Raw genomic sequence first — 6,000 nt, 5'->3', positions numbered from 1 at the left:
GAGAATGGGGCAGAAAACCTATTCAAAGATATAATAGTTGAAAACTCCTGGTATTTATTGGGAAAAAAAACCCCGACACATCCAGGAAGCTCAACGAACTTGAAGTAGTATACACACAAATACATCTGCAAACAGATACATCATAGTAAAAATGCTGAAAATCAAAGACAAGGAGAAAAATCTTAAAATCAGCAAGAGAAAAATGATTTGTTACTTACAAGAAAACAATAAAATTAACAGCTGAGTTCTTACAGTAGAAGCAATAGAGGCCAGCAGGTGGTAGAAAACTATATTCAAAATGCTCAAAAAAAACAACTGTCAACCAAGAATCCTATATCCATCAAAGCTATCTTTCAAAAAGGTTAAATAAAGATTTTCTCAAATAAACAAAAACTTAGAAGATTTGCTAATAGACTTGCCTTACAAAAAATACTAAAGGAAGTTCTTCAAGCTGAAAGCAAGTGACTGCAGTCAGCAATTCAAACCTGCAGAAAAAAACATACTGGCGGGGCTGGCCCCGTGGCCAAGTGATTAAGTTTACATGCTCTGCTTTGGCAGCCGAGGATTTTGCCAGTTCAGATCCTGGGCATGGACACAGCACTGCTCATCAGGCCATGCTGAGGCGGCGTCCCACATGCCACAATCAGAGGCACTCACAACTAGAATATAAACTACGTACTGGGGGGCTTTGGGGAGAAGAAGAAGAAGAAGAAAAGGATTGGAAACAGATGTTAGCTCAGGTGCCAATCTTTAAAAAAAAAAACAACACTTGCAAAGGTAAGTATGTAATTATAAAAGACAATATAACTGCATATTTTTCTTCTTTCGTCTCTTAACTGATTTAAAGAACAATTGTATAAAATGATACTTACAAAATGTATTGTTGGGACAATGACAAAAATATATAATATATGTCTGTATAGCAAAGGAAACCATCAACAAAATGAAAAGGCAACCCACAGAATGGGAGAAAATATTTGCAGATCATATATCTGATAAGGGGCTAAATCTAAAATAATGAAGAACTCATATAATTCAACAGGGAAAAAAATCCAATTTAAAAATGGGAAGAGGATCTGAATAGATATTTTTCCATAGAAGACATACAAATGGCCAACAGATACATGAAAAGACACTCAACATCACTAATCATCAAGGACATGCAAATCAAAACCAAAATGAGATATCACCTCACCTCTGTTAGGATAGCTATTATCAAAAAGACAAGAGATACGTGTTGACAAGGAAGTAGAGAAAAGAAAACCTTTGTGCACTCTTGGTGAGAATGTAAAATATCAATTTACTTCATATGGAAAACAGTACGAAGGTTCCTCCAAAATTAAAAATAGAACTATCATATGATCCAACAATTCCACTTCTGAGTATCTGAAAGAAATGAAATTACTATCTCAAAAAGATGTCTGCACCCCCATGTTCACTGAAACATTATTTACAATAGCCAAGACATGAAAACAACCTAAGTGTCCATCAAGAGATGAATGGATAAAGAAAATGTGATATATATACATATATATATGGAATGGAATATTATTCAGCCATAAAAAAGGATATCCCACCATTTGCAGTGACATGCAAGGGTCTTGAGGGCTTTACCCTAAGTCGAAAAAGTCAGACAGAAAGATAAATACCGTATGATATCACCTATATGTGGAATCTAAAAAAAACCCCTCAGATACGGAGAACAGACTGTGGTTGACAGACACAGGCAATGAGGGGAGAGCAAAATGGGTGAAGGTGGTCAAAAGGTACAAACTTCCAGTTATAAGACGAATAGGTCCTAGGGAATATAACAAACAGCATGGTGACTATGGTTAACAATACTGTATTATGTATTTAAAGTTTCTAAAAGAGTAAATCTTGAAAGTTCTCATCACAAGAAAGAAATTTTTGTAACTATGTGTGAGAATGGATGTTAACTAAACTTATTGTGGTAATTATTTTGCAATGTATACATGTATCAAATCATTATGTTGTACATCTAAAACTAATACAATGTTATGTATCATATCTCAATTTAAAAAAAAGTTTTTTAAGCTTTGCACAATCCTACTCAGATCCCTGCATTAAAAACTCACCTTAAACTAAACCCAAAAACTCCTTAAATAGCCACCCATAGGTGGTTTTCTCCCTTACTGCAGTAAGTAATAAATTCATCTTCACTTAAAAAAAAGAAAAAGAGAAATGAAAGGTATGTGTAATAGATTGGCCAATACGACACAAAGGAGCTGTGTGGGAGCAAAGCTATATTAGGCTAAAGAAATGACTACAGATAGTAAAGTAAAAATCATAACAATGTATTATTGGGTTTGCAAGATTAAGAGGGGTAATATATATTGCAATAATGTGACAAAAAGAGGGAAAAGGGAATTGAGCTATTTAGGAGTAACCTTTCTATATGTCACTGGAATTAAACAAGTATATCTGAAACTGATTCTGATAAGTTAAGGTGCTTATGAAAAACCCTAGAGTAATGATTTAAAAAATTATGTGAAAAAATCATTAAAGAAGTAAAAATGCTACATTAGAAAATACATAAAATTTGGTGCAAAAGAAAGCAGTAAAGGAAGAATAAAGGAAGGAAAAAAGGGATGAGACACACAGAAAAAATTAAAATGAAGACATAATTTCAAGTATAACAATAATAGCATTAAATATGAATGGATTAAACAATCCAGTCAAAAGGCAGAGATTGTCAGACTGGATAAAAAGCATGATCCAACTATATTCTGTCTACCAGAGTCCTACTTTGGATCAAAAGATACAAACAAATTGAATATAAAAGGATGGAAAAAGATATATCATGGAAACAACAACCCTAAGAAAGCTGGGAGTAGCTATACTGATAGAAGACAAAACAGATTTTAAAACAAAAAAAATGTTACTAGAGATACAGAGGGACATTTTATAATGATAAAAGAATAAATCCATCAGGAAGATATAATGCTTATATACATATTTGCACCTAATAACAGAGCACCAAAACAAATGAAGCAAAAACTGACAGAAATAAAGGGAGAAAAACACAATTCAATAATGATAGTTGGAGACTTGGATACCCCATCTTCAATAATGGATAGAACAATAGATCAACAAGAAAACAGAAGACTTGAACAACACTATAAACCAACCAGACCTAACACATATCTATAGAACACTTCAGCCAACAACAAAATACACATTCTTCTCAAGTGCACATGGAACATTCTCCTGTATGGACCATATGCCAGGCTAGAAAACAAATCTCAGCAAATTTAAAAGGATAAAAATGATACAAAGTATGTTCTCTGGTCAAAAAAGAATGAAATTAGAAATCAATAGTAGGAAAAAAACGGGAAACTCACAAATACCTGGAAAGTAAATAATCAATCGGTCAAAGAAGAAATCAAAAGAAAAACCAGAAAATATTTTGAGATGAATGAAAATAAAGACACAACCAAAACTTATGGGATGTAGACAAAGCAGTGCTTAGAGGGAAATTTATAGCCGTAAATGCCTACATTAAGAAAAAAGAAAGATCTCTAATCAATACCTAAACTTCCACCCTAACTCAATGGAAAAAGAAGAGCAAGTTAAATCTAAAGCAAGCAGAAGGAGGAAAATAAAAAAGATCAGAATGGAAATTAATGAAATGGACAACAGAAAAACAATACAGAAAATTACAGTCCAAATCACTCAAGAATGCAAAAGTCCTTAACAAAATATTGGCAGATGAAATTTAACAGTAGCTAACAATATATGATTTGATGATGATGATGATTGCTTAATGATAAAATAATGAAGACTTTCTGCTGAAGATTGGGACCAAGGAAAGAATATCCACTTTCAACACTTCTATCAAACTACACTGGAGGGCCTAGCTAACGCAATAAGGCAAGATGAGGAAATAAAAGACATAAAGATCGAGGGGAAAAAGTAAAATTGTCTTTATCTGCAGATGATAAATTTGCATATATAGAATATTTAAGTGTCTATAAAAAAACTACTTAATCTTAATCCAATAAGTAAATTGAGTATGTGTCAAATTATAAGGTCAACATATAAAAATAAGTGGTATTTTGAGGCTGGCTCTGTGGCATAGCGGTTAAGTTCACACACTCTCCTTTGGCAGCGTGGGGTTTGTGGGTTTGGATCCCAGGTGCAGACCTACATACCACTCATCAAGCCATGCTGTGGTGGCATCCCACATACAAAATAGAGGAAGATTGGCACAGATGCTAGCTCAGTGACGATCTTCCTCAAGCAAAAAGAGGAAGATTGGCAACAGATGTTAGCTCAGGGCCAATCTTCCTCAGAAAAAATAAAAAAAAAAATAAGTTGTATTTTTATATTAAGAGCAAACACTTGGAAAATGAAATTTTAAAGATCAATATCATACACAATAGCACCAAAGAAACCACAAAATAGTCTAGGAACAAACTTAACAAAAAATGTAAAAAATGCCTCTGTGTTGAAAACTATAAACCATTGCTGAGGGAAAGTAAAGATCTAAATAAATTATACACACACGTATGTATACAAAAGATAGAGAAAAGTAAAGAGGGAGAGAGGGACACCATTTTATTGGACTGGAAGACTCAATATTGTCAATTCTCTGTCAATCTCTCCAAGTTGTCAATTCTCTCAAAATTGATATAAATATTTAATGTAACTGAAATCAAAATCCCATCAGGCAATTTTTTTTTAGACAAATTGGCAAGCTTATATTAAAGTGCATATGGAAATATCAAACACCTAGAACAGCCAATGCAACCTCGAAAAAGAAGAAATACAAAGTTTGAGGACTTACTCAATGGATTTTTAAGCTTGTTATAAAGCTATAGTAATTAAGACAGTGTGATATTAGCCTAAGGGTAAGAAAAATATAGACAGATGGAACAGAATAGAGAGGAACAGAGAATTGGGAGATAAGCCCACTATATATACAGTCAAATGACTTTTTACTAAGTTGCCGATGCAGTTCAATGTGGAAAGAAGTCTTTGCAACAAATGATGCTGGATCAATTACATATCTGTATGGAAAAAATAATAAATCACACTATATACAAAATTAACTCAACAAGGATAACAAACCTAAATGCAAATCCTAAAATTATAAACCTTCTAAAAATATAGGAGAATATCTTTGTGATCTTGGGCAAAAATTCTTAAACAGAACACAATAAGGACTAAATACAAAAAAAAATGATAAACTTGTCCTCTTCAAAATTAAAACAACTGCTCACCAAGACAAGTGTTAAGAATGTGAAAAGGCAAACCTCAGGCTGGGAGAAAATAATGCAACACATATATGCAACAAACAACTTTATTGTATATAAATAACACATACAAAACAACAATAAAAAGAAAACAATAAAAATGGGCAAAAGACTTTGACAGACATTTTCAAAAAGCTGATATCTGAAGGTCCAATAACCACATTAAAAGATGCTCAATATCACTGGTCTGGAGAATAACGATTACAACCACAGGGAGATTCCATTACACATCCATAATAATGGCTAAAATTATAAAGACTGACAGTGACAAATGTTGGCAAGGATGCTGAACAACTACATCTCTCATATATTGCCAGTGAGGATGCAACATGGTTCAACAATTATTTTTGAAATTGTTTGGCCGTTTCTTAAATACACACCTATATACTTTTAGATCTATCAATTCCACTCACTGGAATTTAACCATAAGAAATGAAAGATATGTCCACAAAAAGACAAGAAGAACATCCATCAAGCAAGAGAATAGATGAACAAAATACGGTATATCCTCACAATAGCATACTACTCACCAAGAGAAAGAAACGAACTACAAGCAAGAACATAGAGGAATCTTAATAAATTCCTCTTCGGCAGGGGTGTTGTGAAAGGCAAATGTTTTTTTTTCTTTGGTTGAAGATGAGATAATTACAGAGTTTCATATTAGAAAAGGTAAAGATGCCTTAAGTGGCTATAATTCCTCCACTTTTCCTCACTGGAGAGAGAG

Source organism: Equus przewalskii, chromosome 10 (genome assembly GCF_037783145.1).
Source record: "Equus przewalskii isolate Varuska chromosome 10, EquPr2, whole genome shotgun sequence".
NCBI classification, from domain to species: domain Eukaryota; kingdom Metazoa; phylum Chordata; class Mammalia; order Perissodactyla; family Equidae; genus Equus; species Equus przewalskii.
Note: the sequence above shows the minus strand (reverse complement) of the source record.